Source organism: Trichosurus vulpecula, chromosome 5, assembly GCF_011100635.1.
Source record: "Trichosurus vulpecula isolate mTriVul1 chromosome 5, mTriVul1.pri, whole genome shotgun sequence".
Lineage (NCBI taxonomy): Eukaryota > Metazoa > Chordata > Mammalia > Diprotodontia > Phalangeridae > Trichosurus > Trichosurus vulpecula.
Window position 1 is genome coordinate 198,496,703 of NC_050577.1, and position 25,998 is coordinate 198,522,700.

Consider the following 25,998-nt stretch of genomic DNA (forward strand, 5'->3'; position numbering starts at 1 on the left):
AGAAAACTCCTTGTATCAGTCTGTAGATCTGACTGGTTTCTGGTCAGCATAACCTAGATCCTTAGTTAAGGGTATCTAAACAGCAGAGAGAGGTGGTCCAGTTTCCCAGTCACACAGGGCTGGGTTCAAACACCACAGTAAAGTTATCTCCCAATTCCTATAATTGAGTAAAGTTTTCCCACAGATAAAAATTGGATTAGACTCATATTGGAAAGAAAATAAGCCAGCTCCAGAACTAAGTCACAAGATGTCAATGTGATTCACTCAATTCCCACAATTAACCACTTGCTGTCCCAATACCCTCAATTTTCTCAAATGAAAAGGTTTGGAAGATCCATTATGTAGAGTGGGATAGCAAGTTAATTAGGAAGATATAGCAAGATTGCCTAGGTAAGGCATATGGATTACCTGTATTGATCAATACTCTGTATTGATGTCACTGGCCAACCATTCTTTATTTTCTTTAGGTCTTTAGCCACCAATAAAGGATATAGAAATCTTTCTAGATCATTCACAGAATGATCTGGAATCACTAAGTTGGATTTTGTGGATTGCTCCTTGGGCACATCCCACTCATGTTGTGAGAACATAACTGTTCTCATCTCTAAGGTTAATACATGGGTTTGTCCAGGTCTCTCACGTTAAATTTATTGGGTTTCACTACTGGACACATAAAGAGATAAAGGGAGGCATCTCTTGGTGTGGCATTTTGTGTGCTGATGTCAGGTTTAATAGGAAGAGCCCCATGTGTAAATATAAGGTAGAATCTAAAGGAGACAAATCTCCCTGCTCAGGGCCTGGTCCTTGTATTGCTTGGGGCTTATCTCTACTGTATCTTGGAGCTCAACAACAACAACCACAAAATGAACAAATGAAAATCTCACTGCTGCTTACATAATTTGAGTTGGCTTAGGGGGACTATGTCATTGTGTTGCCATTGTGCCTATCAGTCAGTAAGCATTTATTATTTACTGTGTACCAGGCCTTGTGTCTTGTACATTGAGGATAAGAAGAAAGGCAAAACTCTTGCTTGTCCTCAGGGAGCTAATAGTCTAACGGGGGAAAAAGCACGCCAACAACTATGTACAAGCAAGATGGATCTATGTCTATATATGAAAAATTAGAGATAACTGACAGAGGGAAGATTCTAGTATCATTAGGAACCACATCACCCTACAAGATCACATCAACCTCATCAAGTACTACCTGCCCTAGGGACTCCTCCGATTAGAGGAGGGCATTCAGGCCTAAGCTCTTTATTTCCAACCCCTTTGGATTTCTTCATTAGGCCCCTACACTGGGCACCTCCCTCACAAATCTAGGAACTTTGAATCTACACCCAGAGGACAGAGTTCAATAACACTGACCTCAGGCCAACAGGTTTTTCAAAAGTGGCTCTGGAATGAATGGATGATCAGCCACTGAGAATTGTTATCCATAATTTACATGGCACATAGACTTATGGAAAACAACTGGGGAGGAGGGGAAGAGCTCAGATCGTAGTCAGCCCAGGGAATCCTTTGTGAAAATTCAGTTTTAAGTCATCAGGACCCACTATTTATTGGATTAGAGTCTTCAAAATGGGAGGCTTAGTTCAGTTAATTAGTGCATCCTGCTGTTTTATTGCCTTTGTTCTTTTGTGTCAAGAGGCAAGTGCAGTCATGATCAGCAAGACTGAGAAATAGTTTTGAGTATAATTCCAAGTCTCACCTTAAAACAAGAAATAGTGTTCCAAATGTATAATAATTAAAGATGCACCACCAAAAAGAGAAGAGGGAAACAACTCCACATTATGTGAAAGCTTTGAAATTAGAGAGAGGGTCCACCCTCTAAGCCAAGACAACGGGGTGCTGTCCCCCAAAACTATACCAAACAAATCTACAAAAGGCACTGGACCAAATCTTGATGGGGAAATCCAAGAAAAAAAATGATGGCAAATCATCTTTTCAGATTGGGTCATCACAGAGAGCCAGACAGAGATATCTGAGGATACAACCGGGAGCTGCCTGCATTGGGCAACCCAGCCGTGAGGAGAGGCTGTGCAATTTGGCAAGAAGAGGTTCAAGACCTTTGCAGCAGTGTGGGAATAGGCACTAAGCGGCTTGGTCACTCACTATCCAATTCTAGGACACGGATTAAGGGTTGACTGGGGAAGGCATATGTGCTTCAAGGTGATAATCCAGGGTGAAGAGTGGCAGTGGACTTTAGGCTATGTGCACTGAGAGAGGATCAAGCTCAGAAGTAATCTGGCAATTTGGTTCAGACCCCAGGAACAGAGCAGGGTCTCAGTTCCAGCTTCTAGTTCCAAACACAAGCCTGCAGAGGAATAACCAGGGCAAGAATCCCAGATTAATGGGAAGCTTACAGTTTTTGTCACTTTGAACCAATAGAGCCTCCTTGCTGGCTGATAATTAACAGCATTCTCTGTTGCTCAGATGGGTCAAGAACTTGCTGAGCTCAGATTGGGGTGTGTGTGTGTGTGTGTGTGTGTGTGTGTGTGTGTGTGTGTGTAGTAGTAGTAGTAGTAGTAGTAGTACTAGTAGTAGTAGTAGTAGTAGTAGTGGTAGTAGTACTAGTAATCAGATTTGTTCTGGATTAGATCACTTTGGAGCCCTGATAGCTTATAGTCCTCCAGCCTGAACCGTTCCTAAGATACTATAGTATCAATACCCCAGGAAAGTAAGGACAGGATTAGTCCAGACCCTTCCTCCAGAAGTACCCTTGTGGGAGCAGTTGCCCGGGTACATCTCTCTGAGGGTTGCTTCCTAGGATAATAGCTACAGAGACTGGGTTATAAATAGCACTGCTACTCATAAATTCAGGGTCTGAGGGGAAATGGTCAAGGTGGTGCTGATGGTTCGACTTGCCTGGCACTCGCTGCCTCTCGTCTCTCCATCAGGCGACTTGCTTCAGGCTAAGCTGGCTTTCTTCCCCTGTGGGTGACAACGGTTTGCCATCCCTGCCAAGGGTTCGCATCATTTCTGTCCAAATCAAATCCAGTATAGAATTCCTCTTTAATGGCTACTTCTCCGTGAGAAGGATAAAATCACTGTTTTGGCCCTATCTTGGACCTGCATCGAGGAGGTACCTGACTAACATTCCAAAAACAAACAAAATCAGGAACTTAAATGGAAGGTGATTTCATTTAGCTGTAAATAATATTCACAACGATTATTTGTTCTCATTGACAATTCTGCCTTTACTTTCTGGTTCTTTGCTCACACATATTTTATTTGGTCAAACTAGTCTGAGCAGGCTCCCTAAAGTTACTGGGAGGGAAGTCTTACATCCAAATAAACACGTGTCACTTCCAGAACGAAGATGTAACCTTAAGCTCTCTGTTTATCTTTAGAAACTGCACAATTGGACCCCAAATCATTAAAAGGACGCCCATCATTCTTTCCCCCAAAATTAGAAAAGCAAAGGTCATCTGGCCAACAGGTGGCAGTGGTGTACCGCAGATGTGTGACTGCATTTGCAGCCATGTATTTCCTTCCTAATTGTCTCCAGCAAGAGGTGCTCTCCTACAGCAATATAACTATTATGGAGCTGCATTGATACATACATGAGACATGGTTACCAGAAATAAACTGGAAACATTTTTCAGTTTCTCCTCTGCTTCACACACACACACACACACACACACACACACACACACACACACACTCATAGACTAGAGAAGTATCTTAAGAAGGACCTTAGACAGACCATATAGTTTAACCCTCTCATTTTACAAATGAAGATATATAACTTCGAAGAGAATTGACTTGACCAAGGTCACACAGGTGGTAAGTAGCAATAGTGAAATTCAAACTTAGGTCTTCATCAGTCTCTAAGACAATGCTTTCTCTTTCTCTCTGTCTTAAATAGTAGAGGCATGTTGCACCTTTATACTCCATCTACCTCAATGCTTAACTCCTCTATGATAAAATAATTGTTCAGAGAATCTCAATGTTTCTTTGTTACAGGAATGTAGGATTTAGAGATTGAAGGGATTTTGCGTATCATTAGTCCATCCCTGATCATGTTCTAAATGAATATTGCAAACAACTTGAGTAGACATGCTTACTGTGCTCCAGCTACCTTTCTAAAGGATGAAAAAATGAGAATTTGCATGTGTGGTACTTCACCAATGAACCTATAAAACCTTGGTTTTTGGTATCAAAATGCATAGTTTGCCTCCTTATTCTTATCCTTATTTGTGTTATAAACAGAATCAAATTCTAGAAGGAATATCAGTGAGATGATTTGGATTCAAACCTCTGCTCAGTCATGCAGCATCTGAGTTGTTTTACCCAATTTTTACCTGCCTCTCCTCAACTAGCCTAACAGGATTTTGGGGGGAATTATAGAAGGTGGAAATCAGTTTGGTATATGTATGCATAAAGTATGTGCTGTCCATGTAAGATATTTATTAAATTGAATTTTAAAAAATTATTCAGAATTTATTTTTTCCTATTCCTACTTCCCCCCACTGGGGGAAAAACAAGAAAATCCTTGTAACAGATAGGCACAGTCAAACAAAGAGAAATTCTCATGTTGTCCATGCCCCCAAATGTCTATTTCCTTCTGCATATTAATCCATTGTTTCTCTGTGAGGAGGTGTCATTCCTATCAGTGGTCCTCTGGAATCATGACTGATAATTGTACTGCTCAAAGTTCTTGAGTTTTTAAAAATTGTTCATTTTTCAAGTATTGATGTTAGAGTACAAATTGTTTTCCTGGTTCTACTCACTTTACTTTGCCTCAGACAACACCTGTCTTCCCAGGTTTCCCTGAAAACTTCTTTCTTCATTCCTTACAGCACAGTAGTATTCCATTACATTCATGGATCATAATTTGCTCAGTCATTTCCTGATTGATGGAAACTCTATGAGTTTCCAGGTTTTCTTTTTCTTTTCTTTTTTTTTTTTGCCAAAAAAGAGAGTTGTAATAAATATGTTTGTACATATAGGGCCTTTTCCTTTTTCTTTGATCTCCTTTGGGCTCTAGACCTAGAATTTCTTTTGTTGGATTAATGGGTATGCACAGATTAGTAACTTTTTGTTTATAGTTCCAAATTGCTTACCAGAACGGCTATACCAATTCACAGCTCCTTCAACTGGTGTGCATATTTTCCTGAATCTATTCGACATTTGCTACTTTCCTTTCAACTGGTATGCATATTTCCCTGAATCTTTTCAACATTTGCCACTTTCCTTTTTGTCAGCATTGTCTGACAATCTGACATGTATGAGTTGTTTTATTTTTCATTTCTCTAATTATTTGTGATAAGAGCATTTTTTAATCTTATGGCTATAAATGGCTTGGATTTCTTCAAGTCAAGTAAACAGGCATTTATTAAGCTCCTACTATGTGCCAGGTACTATTCATTCAAAGAGAGGCAAAGCAGTCCCTGCTCTCAAGGGGTTCACAGTCTAATGCGGGAGACATGAAAACAACTAGCTACAAACAAGATATTGACAGAATAAATTGAAATTAATCAACAATGAGAAGTATTAGCATTAAGGGAAATGGGGAAGGGCTTCTTGCATAAGGTAAAATTTTATCTGGGAATTGAAAGGAGCCAGGAAACCAGGCAGCAGAGATGAAGAGAAAGAGAATTCTAGGCATGGGGGTTAGGCAATGAAGAGGCTTGTAGTCAGGAAGTATGGTGTCTTGTGCTAGGAACAGCAAAAAGGTGAGAGAGAAATTTTGGTAAAATGATGAAGCCAAAAGCCAGACTTTTGAGAGTTAAAAAGAGGTTGAAATGAAAAAAAGTAGAGGCATCGATTGTAAATAGATTTCTCAAAGAGTTTAGCCATGAAAAGGAAAAGAGTTATGGGATGATGGCTTCAGAGAATATATGGATCAGGTGCAGGTATTTTGAGGATCAAGAGACATGTTTGTAGGCAGAAGGGGAGAAGTCAGTAGATAGGGAGAGACTGAACATATGTGAGAGAGGAGAAAATCAATCTGTTGAAGAAGATGGGATGGAATGGGATCATTTGTTCAGGTAGAAGAATATGTCTTGGCATGGAGAAAGGCCACTTCATCATGTGAGGCAGAGTTGAAAGAGAAGACAGCTGCAGAAGCACCCGAGTGACATGAAATGAGGAGAAAGGTAAGAGAGGAAGCTCTCACTGAATGAATTCTTTTTTATTTTTCAGTGAAATATAAAGCAAGGCTCTCAGCTAAGAGAGTGGCAGGAGGGTGAGCTATGGGAAGTTTGAGGAGGGATGAAAAGGACTGGAAAACCTGCTGTAGTGAGTGAAGTAGTGAGTCAGTTAAGGAGATATAAGGGAATTGACTTGCCCCAGTGAAGGCCAAGTTGAGATTGTATATTATGGATTTGTAATGGGTGTAATTGGCACAGTTTTGTGATTTTCTCTGGCTTTATTCAGCAGTATGTGAGTAGGAGAAAAGTCAATGAATAAGAGACTTGGGGGTGGCCAGTCCTCTAAGGCTGAGCTTGGCAGGATAAAATTGTTGATAGGACAAGGGGGCAAATAACTTGAGAGAAGAAGAGAGTATAAAGCTGAACTGGTTCTCCAAGGGGTTAAGAAGGGGAGGGGAGGAGAGTTCAGACAGTTCACTACCCCTGAAAGAACAGAGAGTTGCAGGGAATGAAAGTCAGTGACTATGAAGAACAGGGTTTGAGGCTGCAAGACAGAGGAAGAGGTGGGAGTGAAAACAGATTGTGATTGGGTAAAGGAATTTCAGCATATATGAATACAAGTGGTATATTTGTGAGTGATAGCAAGATCCAGAGTATGATTATCTCTTTGTGTAGTTTCATTGTATGTCATGTGAAGTCAATAAGTTGAGGAACTGTGAGGTTAGGGTTTTGAGGGAATATCAACATATGTATTGAAGTTTCAGTATGAGGGCAGGAATTCGGAAAGAGAGACAGACAGTGAGCCAAGTTCTGAACTCGTTGAAGAAAGGAGAGTGTTCTCGATGTTGGTAGACAACATACTGATATTTTGGGGTGGTAGATATGTGTTGAGTTAACCTCAACAAAGGAGAGATTACTGAGTGATGGTGGTAGAGGCAGACCCTGGAAGTGGTAGTCGGGAACAAGGAATATTCCACCTCCTTCGTCATGACCAGTGAATCTAGGGGAATAAGTGAAAGTTCAACCAGTGCTGGAAAGGGTGTCAGGAGGGATTCAAATCTTCATGAGAGCTAAAAGATAGAAGGTATGAGAAACAAAAAAAAAGATTTAAGATGAAAAAAAGTTTGTTAATCTATGAATCAAGGATTCCAGAGATAATGATTAGAACAAGGCATTGGTGGGGTTGGGCTGAGGGGGATGAGAATAAAGAACTATGAGAATAGCTTATTTACATCCTTTGACCATTTATCATTTGAGGAATGTCTTTTATTCTTATAAATTTTAATCAGTTCCTTATGGAAATGAGACCTTTATCAAAGAAATTTGCTGCAAAGTTTTTCACCAGTCAGCAGTTTTCCTTATCTTAGTTGATTTGATTTGTTTGTTCAAAAACTTTCAATTTTTTATGTAATCAAAATTATCTGCCTTATCTTCTGTGATCTCTGTTCCTTGTTTAGTCACAAATTCTTTCCCTAGTCATAGATCTAAAAGGCAATTTCTTTCTCGTTCTTTTGATATGTCTATTTTTAATAACATTCCTAAGCTTTCTGCAGTTTTTGATCACCCTTTCCTCTCTGATACTGTCTTCTCTGTAGGTTTTTTGGCATATAACTCTCTTGTTTCCCCCCCTACCTATCTGACCTCTTTCTGTCTCCTTTGCTGGATCCTCGTCCAGATCATGCTTTCTAATGATAGGTGTCCCTTAGGTTTCTGTCCTGGGTCCTTTTCTTTCTTCCCTCTATACTATTTCACTTGGTGATCTCACCAAACCCCATGGATTTAATTACTATCTCTATGCTGAAGATTCTCAGATCTACCTGTCTTGCTCCAACTTCTCTGCTGACCTGCAATCTCATATCTGCAATTGCCTTTCAGACATCTTGAACTCCATGTCCAGTAGATATCTTAAAGTCAACTTGTCCAAAATGAAACTCATTATCTTTCTCCCTAAATCTTCCTTTCCTCCTATCTTTCCTATTACTGTAGAGGACAACACCATCCTCTCAGTCTCTCAGGCTTGCAACTTAAGTGTCATCCTCAACTCCTCACTCTCTGTCAGCCCCTTCCTTATATCCAATTTGTTGCCATGGTCTGTTAATTTCACCTTACAACTTCTCTTGAATATGCCATCTTCTCTCCTCTGACACTGCCATCGCTCTGGGGCAGGTCCTACTCAGCTCACACCTAGACTATTGCAATACCCTGCTAGGTGATCTGCTTGTCTCGCTCCCCACTCCAATCCACCCTCCATTTGGCCATCATGGTGATTTTACTAAAGCACATATTTGACCATGTCATTCCCTATTCCACAAACTCCAGTGGCTCCCTATCACCTCTTGGATCAAATACAAAATCCTCTGTTTAGTGTTAATAGTCCTTCATAACCTAGGCCCACCTTTTTAATCTTTTCATACCTTACTCCCTACCATATACACTTTGATCCAGTGACACTGGCCTCCTTGCTGCTCCATGAACAAGACACTCCATCTTTCATCTCTAGGCATTTTTTTCTGGCTGTCCTGGATGCCTAGGATTTCCCTCCTGAACTCTGCCTACTGATTTCCCTGGCTGACTCTAAGTCCCAACTAAAATCCCATTTTTACAGTAAACCTGTCTTCATCCCTCTAGTCCTTCTGTTAATTATTTCCTATTTATGCTGCACTTAGCTTGTTAGTATATATTTGTTTGCATTTTGTCTCCTCCATTAGTTTATAAGCTCACTGAGGACAGGACCATTTTTTGTATCCGTTTGTAGCTCCAGAGCTTAGCATAGTGCATGGCACATAGCAGACACTTAATAAATGTTGATCTCTTTCTATCTATCTATTTATCTATCTCCCTTTCCCATTTGGAGCTTATCTTGGCGTATCATGTAAGGTGTTGATCTAAACTTAATTTCTTCCATACTGCTATTCATTTCCCCCGAAAGTTTTGGCAAATAATGAATTCTTACACTAGTAGTTAGGGTCTTTGGAGGGACTAAACACTATGCTACCAGGTTCATTTGTTTCTGTATACTGTAGAGCTAATCTGTTCCACTGATTAATGTCTTTAATTTTTAATCAGTAGCAAATCATTTTGGTGATTATTGTTATGTAGGATAGAGTTTGAAATCTGGTATTGCAAGGTGCCCTTCCTTCCTATCTTTTTCCGTTAATTCCTTTGAGATTCTTGACCTTTTGTTCCTCCAGATGAATTTCATTTTAATTTTTTTCTAGTTTATAAAGTAATTATTTGGTAGTCTGGGGTGGAAAGCAGGATATGCCATCTTCTCTCCTGCCATCTTTTAAAGCTATATTTTTATTTGTTCTATACTTAAAAGGAAAACCAAACTATAATCTCTCCTTCTCGTGGCACCGCCAAAATGTACGTGAATGTCCTGGCAGAATACTGAGGAAGACTCTAGGTTCTCTTTATTCTATGATATAAAGCATTTTTTCTAGTACTTAACTGCAATGATGAAGTGTAGTTCCATTGGTAAATTTGAGATCATTGATAAAAACAGCAGGAATTTTTTTTTGTGTATGAATCTCACAGATTAAAAAATGTGGTGTGATTAGCTTTAGGTTTGATATTCAATCAAAAGATTTGGAAAGCAGCAGAATAATTTTCTTCTATCCCCTCAGATTGGGTGCATTGTGCTTACAATCTTAGTTGGCATCATGGATATGAGGAAGCAAGATAAAAACATGGTAGGGAAAAAGATCCTATAAATCTTTTCTAAGGGTATAAAATATGCATATAAATAAAATGCTTCAATGGATAAAAAAATCTACACATAATAGATTTGCAGTTTCATAAATCCTCTTTTTCTATTCTATTTTGCATATAGAAATACTAATTTTATTTGGTATTTATTAAATTCATAATAAAAAATTAAGGTATTACATTATGGCTCACGTGTTTGTTGTTGTAGTTCAGTCATTCAGTCCTGTACCACTCTTCGTGAGCCCACGGACCACAGTACACCAGGCCCTCCTATCCTCTACTACCTCTCAAAGTCTGTCCAGGTTCATGTTCCCTGTTTGGCTCGTGTCTGGATTTCCTCAACGAGAGGTAGGGGGAGGAGAACTAAATGAGATACTAAAGGTACATTATTAATCAGGTACGGGGTAGATAATTTATCTTAATATGAAAAAGGAATGCTAAACACAGGTCATCTACAAGTATGCATTAGCAGAATCAATTAAATAGGGTTTGGTAACTTAACTTAGAACTGTTTTTTATCATCTGCTGGGAGATCGATACTTAATTTCTCAGAATTTGAAACAGAATTGTACCAGGTCAGAAACAGAGTAGGTCAAAGCTACCATGCTGATAAGAACCAGATGGGGCCTCTGTACTTCCATTTGGGTAAGATATGGAGACCCAGTCTTTTAAAAGAAAAAAAAAAAGAATTTGTAGCATTGCTAATTAAGCATGTAGCCTATGTAAGTACTAGGAGTCCTTATCCCAACTTTCATTTGCACTAATGAGTTTGCTTCCTTAGAGGTGAGGCAAGCTCCATCTCCCACTTCTAGGAGTACTCCTGAGGAGCATTGGGGTGATTCTGAGAGTGCTATCCGTTCACCCCCATTCTAGTGTATTCTCCCCCATATCATCACCAGTTATAGGTGATATTTTTCCATACCTAGTGTCTGACATATAGTAGATACTTAATAAGTGTTTATCGGTTGATATATTATTGCATGACCAAGTGATTAGAGCTCCAGTATTACTGAGCCAATTAACATCAATTAGCTTTTAAAAAGCGAAGTTTACTGAGAAAATAGAGCAGTATCAGAAATATAAGACATTCTCCTAAACTTGGGGCGTGCTCTCCCGTAGACGACTTTGGTCTGTAGGGAAAATAGGCTTAAGCCTAAAGTGGTGGCTACAAAGCATTCGGCCCATCAAGTTTGCTTCCAAATATAGCATTACTGAGGGACCAAGTCACTCCAGAAAAGAAACATCACCGCTAATCCCACAGGTCACTCCTCACTGGCTTCAGTTTCTGGCAAATTCGGACACGGATTCTAGTTCCTGGAACTCTGGTACCTCAGACTTCTAACCCGACAAAGCTCATTAGGTTGCAGTCATCTTCAGCAGCCGTATTATGATCTCCATTTTACAGTGGAGGAAACTGAGGCTGATAGTGGTTAAGTGACTTGCCCAGGGTCACGGTTCGAGAACATATCTGAGGCTAGATTTGAACTCATGTCTTCCTGACTCCAGGGTAGCTAGGTGCTATGGTGGATAGACTGCTGGGACTGGAGTCAGGAAGACTCATCTGGCCTCAGACACTTATTAGCTATGTGACCCTGGGCAAGTCATTTGACCCTGTTTTCTTCAGTTTCCAATAGGCTGGTGAGGGTAATGGCAAAACCACTCCAGATTCTTTGCCAAGAAAACACCAAAACGGGGTCACAAAGACTCAGACGCAACTGAAATCAGCTGAACCATGAAACTTCCTGTCTCTTGGCCCAGAGCTCTAACCACTATACCATGTAGCTCTTAACCTTGGAAAAAAGGAACATCACTGACAACTTTCATCTACACACTTGTAGATTCCTGTAGGCCTTCTTTTTCTAATTCTTACAGGCTTTCTGTCTCAGGGCTTTGCCTTCTACTTCTCTGAAAAACTAAGCTATTAATATATTCGATAGGTATTAATGGCCTAATGTATTTCCCCTCCTCTATATTTGAGTAATAAAAGCAACGGTTGAAGTCTGTGTAAACTTTGAGGTTTACCAAGGCCTTTACATACTTCATAGAATTTGATCCCCATAACAACAATCTGTGGGTAGTCATTTTACCATTAAGAAAACTGAGACATAAAGAAGTTCCTTGATGTTCATCCTCTTTCCCCATCCAGTGCATTCTCCTAAACTATTCCCTTTGATAATTTTCCTTCAACACCTTTCCCCACCCCTACCACGAGTTTATTAAGCATGCCACTGACTCAAGATTTATCAGTGCCAATAGGGAAGCTTGCACACTTAAAAGTGTCGAAACCGGCATTTCCGCGGGACACAATAGAACAGGCTCCAGAACAGACAGCGTGAAGTCCTGTCTCTTCTGTTCTATGCCCTGTGGTTATGGCACACAATGGAACTTAAAATGTTTGCTTTTGTCAATGTACTCTGGGATGTACTGATACCTCAATCCTACAGAGAACCATAAAAACCCTGAATGCATGACTACTTGCTAGAAACTAGTGTCCTTTAAAGGTCCTAGGGACCTTCAAAAGTCACTTTTTCTTTTTCCACTGGTGTATGACCTGCTTGGATTCTGCCCTGAACAGCCAAAAGCTGGCATAATGCCCAATGACCATAATTAAGCAGAGCACTTCAGAGCTGGGAACAGAAGTGGGAGCCTTCTTGAGCGCTTTAAAACAAAATTTTAACTCTAATGGCGGTGATTCCCTTAAATGTTTCACTGATGTTCTTAAAAAAGATTGAAAAAATACATTACTGTCATTTTCTGGTGACTGACTCCCCCGACCCAAGATAAGGTTAAACAAATCACTTAAATTCAACCATCATTCATTAGGCACCAACTATATCTGGGGTTTGTTACTGTTAGGGCTATCAACATAGGGCACCTCAAAGTTTAGGAGGCTTATTGCTGTTCACGTATATACACAATAAAGGCAGGAATTTGGAGGAAAGAATTCAAGCAGAGCTGTAGCTCCATCTGGGGATTGCTACGTCTTGTGTCCCCTCTCCTTACTTTCTGTGCACGGAAGACCAAAGGATCTTTTGGGGGGGGGTTTGTAAAAAGCACAGCTGTGTTGGTCAGAGGCAATTTTTCACCCTCAAATCCTCTGCTACGCAAATGAAAGTGAGAAGAGTCAATGTTCAAACTATTCTGCCTCTGCACATTCTCCTTCCTGCCCCCCTCCCACCAGCTGCTTGAGTTGCCCTGAAAGATGGAGGCATACATTGTGTTAGAAGGCCAATGTACAGGGTGCTCCTAAAGTCTGGACACTTGGGAAAAATGGATATTTTCAAGAAATGAAATGATTGAAATTTTCAACAACATTTTATTTAATTGGAATATTAACAAATAACATCATCAATTTCAAATAACATCATATAATTTCATATTCATATTTCAAGAGTGAATGTGGTAAAATTGACGGCAATGTAGAGTTATTGAGTTATTGCATTGAGTCCACATGAATCTTGCAAAGCGCATCAACCTTTGCATCACGAATGATGGAAATCATATTGAAGATGTTATTTGTTGCTGCAATAGGCAAATATTTCTACTGGGCCTTGAAGGTTAGGTAGGATTTCAACAGGTAGAGGTGGTTAGGAAAGGGGTCCTAGGGAGAGGGGACAGAATGAGCAAAGGCATGAACGCAAGTGATCCAACCGGTAGTATATGATAGGGAGAAAGGCAACATTGACATAAAGGGAGATTATGCCCTCAATCTTCTGTCAAAATTCTGGCCCTTCTGTACTCAGCTGCCAAGTCCTGTTGGTTCTCCCTCTGTAACATCTCTTGCATCCTAACTTTCATTTTATGCCCACTGCTACTGCCCTTTTTCAGACCCACATTACTTCACACCCAGACTACTGCAATAGTTTTTTAACTGGGGCACACTTTTCCATAGATACACACACCCTTATGGAAATAATGGATACACCTAGGGAACACCTCAGGAACAGGTATGGCCTGTTTGCATGTGGAGGGCATATAATTAATGGATACATAGGAATCTCATTATCAGACATGGTCAATATGTTTGTTCATCTTGCTTAACTATGTTTGTTTATTACAAAGAAGATTTTGGGGGGAGATATGTGGATTAGGGAATCATCCTTCATTGTCACTTCATTGGGAAGTGACTTAGTGAACTTTTATTTTATTTTATTTTATTTTTCATCTCTTGCTTCATTTTTCCTAGGTATTCATGTAGCCCTTGTGGAAAAATCCATGTTTTCTCTGCTTGTAGTTGTTATAGGATTTCTTTCTTCTGCTTATGGAAATCTCTAGATTTATAATATTTTTATTCTGTTTTTAAAAAAGAATTAATCACCTTTGGTTGATCCTAAGTAGTCTACCCCTGAGTTACTTGGCTTCTTGCACTGACCTCTGTTTCCTTGGATTAGTCTCCCTTGGATCTCTGTGGTTCAGAGCAATGGATCTTTCGGGCCATCTATGGCATCTGATGTCAGAAATCTTAGGGACCTAGGAGATCCTAGATACATGGGATGTCCCTGTCTGAGCACTGCCATATCATGCTGCTTCCTGCTCCTCTCTGGTGCTTTCAAGGTCCCCACCTTAGGCTTTTATGACCACCCTGGGGTTCTCTGACCTCCTTGGGGCTTTATCTGAGGGCCCTCCAATCTTGTAATCCATGGACAATCCATGAACAATCCATGGAACCTCATAGGCTATGCTTGTCTCTGGTACATTGTAGACTGTTCTGGGAGGGTGAGCTTGTTTGCCTGCCCTGGCACTGGCTTAACTGGCAGCCCCTTTTCCTATTGCCTGAGGCTTTCTCGGTGACTTTTTTATAGTTCTGGGATGGGAGAAGACACTCACTGTAGTTTCTCATTGGATTTCTTCACTGTTGTTCCTGGTGTGAATTTCAGGTTTTTGCTTGAGTAAGTATATGGCATCCAGATGGCCTGTCTTCCACTCAGGCAGTCATTTTAGCCATGGATCACATTTTCTCAGTATTCATCTTTCTTGACCTCTCTGTAGCATTTGACACTTTGGACCATCATTTTCTAGATGCTTTGTTCTTGACTTTTCTTAAAGATACACTATCCAATTTTCCTGTTATGTTTCTAACTGCTCCTCAGTTTCTTTTGCTTTGTCATCATTCTTACCTCCTTCTCACAAACGGCTGCGTGGAAGGGCTGTCCTGCATCCTCTTCTTTCCTTTCCCACACAATCTCTCAGCAATATTATCAGCTCCTCAAATATCAGCTCTGTGCAGATAACTTCAAAACGTACATAATTAACCCTTATCTGTCTTTCTGAACAGTTAAATTTTCAGCAACACATTGTGACATCTACTTGGGGCATAAGAACTCAGGGGACCTAGGCAAGCCAAATGTCTAGCTTCAGCAACCTTCCCTGTCCTCTCCTTTTGTTTTTGGCTTTGTAGGAAACTGCTAGAAATGGGACACCTGGGAGGGTGGGGGGAGGCAGAGAGAATAGCATTAACTGGGTATAAGGGCTGTTTACTTTTTCTAGGGCAGAAACCTAGCCAAAGCAAGGAGGAGAAATAAAGCAGATTTCTTTTTGAACTCTTTATAGAGGAAAATTTTAGTTCAAAACTGATCTTGCTCCCTTATGCCTCCTTGGGACCCTTTGGAGAAGAATTGTAATGGTCATTTCACCATGGATATGAATGCCATAAATGGCAACCATGCTCAATAAAAAGGTCAAATGGCATAGGCAGACCTGCTTTTGGGAAGATCAAGATGCAAGCTGCTATAGTTTCATGAAGAATAATTTCTGTAAGCACATAGTTCATTTTCATAAGTATTTGATACAAATGAGAATATAGGCACATAGGTCAATAGTTATTGGTGGTTTTTTATATGCTTTGTGGGCATTAATATAGTCTGTACTTTTTTCTTTTCTTTTTGGTGTCTTATGTTCTTTGCTATATCTTATAAAACAATCCCTCAAAACTTTTGCATTCGCCCAGATTTCCTTGGCATATGCTTGGTTTGGTCCAACTTTGCTTTCCTATTTTATAATTCTCTGTTTCTGTCAAAGGTTCTTTAAGGCTCCCAGGTTCACAATATGGACATTATCCTTAGCTCCTCACCCTACCTCACCCCACAGTCAATTACCAAATATTGTACTTTCTGCTTCCACAACATATTATAGGATCATAGGTTTGGTACTAGAAGGGACCTTAGAGTCCACCTGCTCAGAAACTCTTACTTTACCAATGAGGGAAGGAGAGCAGGAAAGAGAGCTGCCCAAAGCCATGCAGATGGTAGGTGTCAAATTCTTGCCTTACTGTTCATTCTCTCTGTCTCTCTCTCTTTCTCTGTCTCTCTCTCTGTCTCTCCTCTCTCTCCCCTCCCTCTCTCCCTCTGTCTCTCTGTCTGTCTGTCTCTCTCTGTATCTCTCTCTGTCTCTTTCTCTCTTTCTCTCTGTCTCTCCTCTCTCTCCCCTCCCTCCTTCTTCCCTCCCTTTCCCCCTCATATCTAATCCTTCTTTTCTATTTACACAGTTGCTAACTTAGTTTAGTCTCTCACTACCTTTTGCTTGTTTTATTGGAATAGCCTACTACTTGCTCTGCCTGTCTCAAGTCTCTTCAGTTCATTCTCCATGCAGATGCCAACCTGATTTTCCTCAATCTCAGATGTAACTATATCACTCCCCTATTTAATAAATGCCAGTGGCTTCCTATTGTACTTTGGAATCAGATGTAAACATCTCTGGCTTTTAAAACCTTTCATGCCCTGTCCCCAACCTGTTTTTCTAGTCTCATTATATATTACTCCCCTTCCCACACTCTAATTACTAAGAACCAAAAGAGCCAAATTGCTCTTCTTTCTGTTCCTCCTACAAGACATCTGCCAACCTCCATGCCTGAAATGCACTCCCTTTTCATCTCAGCTTCATAGAATTCCATTCTTCATTCAGGGCAAAGCTCAAGCATCAGCTTCTTCATTAAGTCTTTCCCTATCCTCTCTCTCAACAGCTGGTGCCCTCCCTTAAATACCTTGTTATTTCTTTTGTATATCAATCTATCTATCTACACATATCTCTATCTATGTATTTATGTATCTACGTATCTATCTATCCATCCATCCATCCATTCATCCATCCAACTCTCCATCCATTCATCTGTCTATCTATCTATCTATCTATCTATCTATCTATCTATCTATCTATCTATCTATCTATCTATCTGTCTGTCTATCTGTCTATCCATCTACCTGTTCATCTATCTATCCATCTATCCATCCATCCATCTATCAATCTATCTATCTATCTATCTATCTATCTATCTATCTATCTATCTATCCAATCTACCGATACAATAAAAGCTCCTTGAGCACAGAGTTTGTTCCATCCTTGGTATTTGTAATCCCAGCACAATACCTGACAAATGTATTGTCAAATATTGACAAATCGTATCAAGCACAATACCTGACAAATGTCCACGAGTATTTTAAGAACTATGTGTACTGTACCCAGCACTCAGGATACAAATACAATAGATATGGGAGAGATGGTGTATACATATATAAATATATACAGAATAAATGCAAAGAAAGAAAAAGAGAATTATAAAGGACCCCAACAGTTACTAGCATATCATAGAAACAGAAACTGAACTTGTGGTTTTTATTGGTGTAGGGAACTCCCTGGATAAGTAACCTCCCTCTACTGATGCAGGTCAGCATCTTCTCTTTACCTTAGAGAGTTCTTTAGTTCTTCTGTGTCTTAAACAGTTCTCCAGAGCATCTAGAGGTCAAGTGACTTGACCAGGGTCACAAAGCCAGTGTGTGCCAGAGGTGGGACTTGACACTGTCTCTTAAGAAGGCATTTAATAAATGCTTTCTGATTGGTTGATTGATCTTCATCTGGATTTTCCATAGGCATTTCAAGTATAACATATAAGAAAGGGACTCATTATATTTCCATCTAAACACAGCCCTCCTCCTAACTTTTCTTTTTCTGTTGAGGGTACTAGCACCCACCCAATCACCCAAGTTTCCAACCTAGGAGTTACCCTTAACTCCTATCTCACTCTTCTCCCACCCCGCCCCCTCCCATATCCAATCAGTTGCTAAGTCTCATTGATTCTCCTTCTACAACATCACTTCCATCTTTTTCTTTCTGTCCATTTATACCACAAGGATTCTAATTTAGATGCTCACCACCTCTCAGTTTTATTTATTGCCCATCATCCCTGTCCTCAAGGAGCTCACATTCCGATATAAGAGTCAACAATTAGGCAAACATATAAAGGCATGTATGTAAATGAGAGGACACTAGCCATGATGATGTTGGAGAGGTTGGGAGGAAAGGTCTTTTGCATAAAATAGGATTTGAAGTGCTGAAGGGAACCAGGGAGGGACAACAGCAGAGGGGGAGAGGTGCACTGAGTCATGGATGGTAATTGCTATTGTTCAGTCACACCCAACTCCTTGTGACCCCTTTTGGGGTTTCCTTGGCAAAGATACCAGAGTGGTTTTCTACTTTCTTCTCTAGCTCATTTTACAGATGAGGAACTGAGGCAGACAGGGTTAAGCAACTTGCCCAAGGTCACATAGCTAGTAAGTGTCGGAGGCTGGATCTGAACTCATGAAGATAAATCTTTCTGATTCCAAGCCCAGTGCTGTATCTACTGCACTATCTAGCTGCCCAGAAAGTATATGGAAGGGAGTAAAGTGTAAGACTCGAAAGATGGGAAGGGGTAGGTTGTGAAGGGCTTTAAAAGCCTAAAAGAGGATTTTATATTTGATCAATAGTGGGGACTGGAATTTCTTGCACTTTAAGAAAATCATTTTGGCAGCTGAGTATGCATTAGACTAGAGTGGGAAGATACTTGAAGTAGGGAGACCAACCAGAAGTCTATTGCAATAGCGCAGGTGTGAGGTGATGAGGGCCTGTTGTGGCTGTGTATGTGAGAAGGACGTTGTGAATGCAGAAACAAGACTTGGCAAAAAATTAGACATGTGGTGTTAAGTGTGAGTGGATGTTATTGAGGTTTTGAGCCTGGATTATTGAGAGGATGGTGGTGCCCTTGATAACAATAAAAAATTGGGAAGAGTGGAGAGTTTGGGTGGAAAGATAATGAATTCTGTTTCACGCATATTGAATTTGAGAAGTCTACAGGACATCCAATTTGAGATATCCAAAAGCCAATGATGTGAGAATAGAGCTCAGAAGAGAGACTAGGGCTGGACAGGTAGATCTGGGAATCATCTGCAGAGAGACAGTAACTTGAAACCATGGGAATGAAAAAGATTGTGAAGTGAGACAGTATAGAAGGAAAGAGAAAAGGTCCCAGGACAGATCCCTGGAAAACATTGAAATTCAGTGGTTGGTCTCCATGCATTCTAAGTGATCTTGGGCATGTTTCATTATAAAATTAGAGGTTTGAACTAGATGACCTTTAATGTTCCTTCCAAGTGCCAGCTAGGTGCTGCAGTGGATTGAGCGCCATTTAACTCTGTTTGCTTCAGTTTCTTCATCTGTAAAATGAGCTGGAGAAGGAGATGGCAAACTATTCCAGCATCTTTGCCAAGAAAACTCCAAATGGGGTCATGGAGAGTTGGGCACGACTGAAATGACTAAACAACAAACAACAAAGTTCCTTCCAGGTCTAAATTCTAGGGAATCCATTAAATCTGACTTTGTGATCAACATCCAAAACAATGGCCATTCACCAAACCTTTACTAAAAGGCAAGTAGGACAAATTAGTTTGTTCTTGCAGGATTGTATGAATACTGATGAGTGGCGCCTAGTGTTAGACTGCTCATGGTGGGTAAAAACTAAACTAAACGACAACGTTGCAGTTAGCTTGTTACTGGAGATGGGAGAGCAAAGTTGAAGCAGTGTCCCAAAGCCTCATTTGAAAGCTATTGGACTAATAGATGGAAATCTCTGCAGTTGACTCTTTTCCCTCATTTAGAATCCGAGAACATCAGGGCTTGAAGGAGCCTCAGAGATCGTTTGGTTCAACCTTGTCATTTTATGGATGAGAAACCTAATCTCAGAGAAGGGAAGTGATTTACTTAATGCTACTAAGTGACAAAGCAGGGAATAGAACCCAAGTCTTTTGTGCACTTTCACCTGAATTACTCTGTGACTTTCTTATTACACAGACACACGGACACACACAACAGGACTGTTTCAGCTCCAGCCACTTTATGGAGTATGTAATTTCTGTATACACCACTAGATGGCGCCTATATTAGGCTTGGCTCTCTAGTCACTGTTCAAAGTAACCGCTTCTTGCTAATCTAAAGAAGTTAACATTGTATTAAGCTGCTCTAATGTAAGTATAACTTTTTCTCCTATTAGTTAGAATGAATTGACTAGTCCATCAAACCTTAGCTGAAGCCTTGGGGAAGAATTTGGTTTCATTAGCAATTCAGGGAACTTGAAAAAGATATCCTCAGCATCAATCATAATGCCTGACAAATTCACAAGTATTTATTAAGTACCACTCAGCCGCTCAGGATACAGATACAGTGTATCTGGGAGAAATGGTGTGTACATATATAAATATGTAGAATAAACACAAACCATGGGAGTTAGGAAGGACATGCTATTGATGCCTAATGACATTACATATCATGAACTTTTTTAAAGGTAAAATCTTTGTTGTCGTTCACATGAGAAAGTTTTGGATCATATTAAAGATATAGTTAGTGAATGTCTAGAAAAAGATGACCCCAAAGCCAGCATAGCCTTATAAAGATTAGGTCATGTCAGGCTAACCTCATTTACTTTTTTGATATGGTTAATAAAATGGTAGACTAATTTATTTAGACTCTTGCAAAGCATTTGACAAACTCTTCTCAGGCTATTCTTGAGGAAATGATGAAGAGATATGGATGATAGTGTGCTTCAGAGAGGTGGGTTTGGTACTGGGTAAATGGGCATACCCAAAGAGTAGTCATTAATAGGTTCATGTTTGTTCTAGGAATCTGTGAATGACTTATTCATGGCTAAGTGGCACATGATCATTGAGGCTGGAAATGCAGTATATCAACAGTGCATAACTTTCCAGAAGAAGCAAAATGCTCAAAGGATGGAGTGTGGCACTTGGAGTCAGGAAGACCAAGTTCCTTTTTTTTTTTTTGAGGGGGGAAGGCAGGGCAATGAGGGTTAAGTGACTTGCCTGAGGTCACACAGCTAGTAAGTGTGTCAAATGTCTGAGGCCACATTTGAACTCAGGTCCTCCTGACTCCAGGGCAGGTGCTCTACTCACTGTGCCACCTAACTGCCCATGGGGGGGGGGCCAAGTTCCAATCCTACCTTAGACGCTATTTATGTGAAGCTAGGCAAATCACTTAATCCTCTTTGTGCCTCAGTTTCCTCACCTGTAAAATGGGGATAATAATAGCACTTACTTCACAGACCTGTGAAGACCAAGCAAGTTAACATAGGTAAAGTGTCTTACAGAACCTTAAAGTTCCAAATAATGTCAGCTACTACTTTATTATTATTATTATTTCTCCTTGTGTCACGCAAAAGCTGAGACCCACAGAAGTTAAGTGACCTGCATATCACTTGAGGTGATATGGATTTTAAATAATAGTGGTAATAGCCCATATTTATAGCCAATAACAGTTTATGGCTTTCAAAGCGTTCAGTTTGTTCCATCATTTTTTTGAGTTGTGTTCAACTCTTGGTGACTCCATTTGGAGTTTTCTTGGCAAAGGTACTGCAGTGGTCTGCTATTTTCTTCTCCAATTCATTTTACAGATGAGGAAACTGAGGTAGACAGGCTTGAATGACTTACTCAGGGTCACACAGCTAGTAAATGTCTGAAGCCAGATTTGAACTCATGAAGATGAATCTTCCTGATTCCATGTCCAGTGCGCTATCCACTGTGCCACCTCGCCATCCAAAGACTTTCAAAGTGGTTTATAAATATATTATCTCATTTGATCATAGATTGATATTCACATATAAGCAGAGCTAAAAAAAATCTTCTAATCTGACTCCTTTGTTTTCCAGGTGAGGATACTGAGGCCGAGACTTTTCCGGATATGACAGAGCTAATTGCAATTCTTACGTCTGAATCCATGTCCCTTCCTACTGAACCACACTGCCTGTGATAAGAAGAGTAAGGATGAAGATGCTCAAGCACAAAAGCACTGTCAACATTATTCAAGATTTCAAGGAGAACCTGACCTCCGGGTTCAGGAACCAGAAGAGGAGCACGGTCAGAAAACCTCCTAAGCGGAGGATTTCGTAACAAACTTTCCTATCTGATACAGTACATTTTCATCTGGAGGTTGTTTCCCTTCCACTCCCTTGGGTACATTTAAAACCTGCCTTCTCACGCCCAGCTTCCTTTATCTCACCAGAGCTCTGGAAAAGCAAGTTCATTTCAATCTAACCCAAACAACTATCCTTCAAGGGATAAGAAACCCGTAGGGAAATGCTGGTAAACATTTAACAACCAGTTCTGGGTGGGTGGGGGATATATGTAGGACACACTGTTGAGTTTAATCTGCATTACTGGCCCTTTCATTATGACTTTCTTAAGTGCAGACAACCAACAAAACAATAAATCAAGTCCTGATATACAGCCCTTGCTGATTTCTGGGGTATAAATGCTCACACTGAAACTTTAACATGGGCTCTTGAGACCCACACAAGCACTACCTCCATACCCTTTAGGTATGTATGGAGTGCCTCTACTACCAACCCCAAGAGGAGCTGGAAAACATAATTTGTAAGATATGCACACATGAAATTTAATGCACAATGCAGGATACTAAATCCTAAGTGCCGCATGAAAGGTATAATGCTATGGGAGTCTGGAAGAGGGTCGGGTAGTTGTGGGCAGGACTAGCTGGGATTCCTGAAGGGGGTCAGATTTGATCTAGGCCTTGAGAAATGGGAATGATTCCAATCAACAAAGAGGCTGGAGGGTGTTTCAGGTGGGCGTTTGGGGAGTGTTGAGCTGGAGATGTAGTGGAAAGGCTGCTGGATCTGGGGTTCTAGGATCAGACTTAGATTCTGGCTCATCTTCTTAGTATCTCATCAATAAAATGAGGGGGCTGGACTCTCTAAGGTCCATTCCACTTCTGAATCCTGGAACCCTGGTTCTCTAGATCAGAAATGTCTAACAGAGACGATAGAGCTAAATGGAATCAGAAATGGAAGGCGGGAGAATGTGAGGTAATCAGAAATCTTGGGCAGGCTTTCTCTTGATTTCAATTCAGTTTAATTCAATTCAGTTTATCAAGCATTTGTTGAAAAGATTATTCCATGCAAAACATGGCACTAGGTAAGGTTTACACACACACACACACACACACACACACACACACACACACACACACACAGAGTTTTCTTTCCTCCAAAAACTTATAGGCAATAAATCAACAAAGATTTGTTAAACACCTACTATGTGCATTGTGCTAGATGCAGGAGATACAAAGAAAAGTGAAATTGTCCCTGCTCTCAAGGAACTGTCTCTCTCAGGGAGGAGAGAGCACGCATACATATGAGCATATACAAAGTAAGCACAAGGTGATATTTTAGAAAGGGATTCACTAATTAGGGGGTGGGTGGATCAGGAAAGAGGTGATAGATATGATGACATTCACATCAAAAAAGATAGGAAACAATTATAGTTTGGTACCACTTGAGTGTTTCATATTCATATGTGTGGTATTGGAAGGCCCTCATTGTGACTGGGTAGTTTGGGAAGGCTTCTTGGAGGAGGTGAAATCTGGATTGATGAACTGGAATAATTAATGTAAGATAGCATTTCAAGCAGGGGGACTTTGTGAACAAAGGTGTAGCAGTTCATGGGCCATGAAGGCAGCTAGGCAGCATAGCGGAGAGAGTGCTGGTCCTGGAGTCAGGAAGCCCTGAGTTCATATTCAGCCTCAGACACTTACTAGCTGGGTGATCCTGGGCAAGTCGCTTAACCCCTGTTTGCCCCAGTCTCCTCATTGATAAAATGAATGCAATGGTAACACCCAGGATTGTTGTGAGGGTCAAATGAGAATAATAGTAGAGTGCTTAGCATAGTATCTGCCTTGTTGTAAGTGCTGTATCGATGTTAGCTATGACAAGGATGATGGTGATGAAGAAGAAGGTAGCATTGGCTCACAGTCGCCAGGCGGGTAACAGGGGCTTAATTTTCAGTCTGGAGATTCTTGGAAATTTAGCAGTTGGGATTAAGGAGTTGGAGTCAGTGTGAACGCTCTGTGATATCCATAGCTCTCTGAGGTGGTTGGGGTGGGGCAGCTAAAGTGGGGGTCTGCCTCCGTTCAGAACTTTGTTAGAGAATGCCTTGATTCTGTCATCTTTCAGAAGAATCCAGTGGCGGTGACCCTCCTCTGCCTTTTCCCTTCTTGTCCTCAGAAACAGGACTGTCTGGTGGGAGGCTGGATGTGACTTTGTCATAGACAATGGAAATCAGCATGGTTGCATAGTTCTTGGCTCAGGATCCAGAAAAGGTTAGGGAGGCTCATAGGATAGTGTATGATCCTGTCTCTTCTGGGCCTTTTGCTTCCTTCCCAACTGCTCTCTGCTCACCAGGCCACTAGAGGCAACTTGCTGGCTTAATTTCTGAGTCTGTTCTATTCTTGCTTCACAAATTAGTTCAAGTATGTATGTCATACATAGAACTTAAGGCAGCTAGATGGCGAAGTGGATAGAGGGCTGGACCTGGAGTCAGGGAGACCTGAGTTCAGATCTAGCCTCAGACACTTACTAGCTGTGTGACCCTAGGTGAATTATTTGACTCTGTTTGCCTCAGTTTCCTCATCTGTAAAATGAGCTGGAGAAGGAAATAGCAAACCATTCCAGTATCTTTGCCAAGAAAACTCCAAAATGGAGTCACAAAGAGTAGGACATGACTGAAAATGACTGAACAAACAAACAAATGTATGTCACTGTTGCTAATTAAATCTGGAGTCATAGAATCATCGTCATCATGAGGTCATACATAGAAGAAGAGTTTCAAGGCAACTTAGAAGTCATATAGTTCAACCCCTTCATTTACACGGGAGAAAACAGGCCTAGATGGTTGGAGCACTTTGGCCTAGGGCCCTCCCGTAGAGTCAGTAACTGAGTAGGACTCTGATTCAGGTTCTCTGATTCCAAACCCAACACACCTTCTTTCTGTTGCATTACTCTGATTCCTGTGAGTCCTTGGATCTTTCTTCTCTCTCAGATAAAATTCACTTTTTTTAATCACCTGCTTTAGGAAATGCCTTCAGTTCAACAACGCACCTCTTATGTACAAGACAATGCCCCAGTTTGTGGAGATACAAATACAAAAAATGAAATAGTCCCTGCCCTGCATCTACTTCCACAGGTGAAATTTGACAAGCAACACAGATAAGCAGGGAGTGAGTGGGGGGAAGAAGAGATTAGACAAAATGCCCTAACTATACTAGAGAATTAAAAAAACACTGAGGGCTAGGAGCGACCAGGAAAGGTCTTCCTGAGGAGCTGGTACCAGAATTAAGGCAGAGATGAGGAGGGAGTGTTTTGAGAACAGCAAATTCTTGTTTGATTTCTAGCTTGTTTTTTTTCTCCCCCCGTAAGCTCGCGTTTTAGCCTTTTTCCTTTTATAGAGGCATCATGGTATACTGTAGTGTTATCAAACTCAAACAGGAATAGAAGGCCTAAAAACTAAAACAGGGCCACATATTGACTTAGAAAACCACACATGAACATAAACTATGTTCTATCATCTCTTTTATTTATTTGTTCAATATTTCCCAATGACATTTTAGTTTGATTCTGACTGCACTGCTTTTGTGGGAAGTGGCTCCCATGTGACATGGAGGCTGGGTGTTTGACATTTCCAATACAGGGGATGGAGTATTGGATTTAGAATAAGGGAAATCCAGATATGAATCCTGCCTCAAACTGTCAGATTGATTGTCAGATTGACTAGATCGATAGTTGTGTGACTCTGGCCAAGTTATTTAACTTTATTTTTCTTATCTATAAAATGACCTTGATGATTGCCAAGTTCCCTTTCAATATTAAATCTATAATCCTAGGTCACTGTGTAACTTGGATTCTGTAAACTGGACCCCCAAAGCTGCCTAAGAGATAAGGAATTTGAATTCCAATATGTGTTGTTTAAAGTTACTTTAAGATGTAGGTGACCATACTTTGCCAGAGATATTGCAGGGATATATCTGGAATCCCAGGCTCACCATGAGATTCATGATTTGGATAGGGGTTGGACTAAATAGCTTCTGAC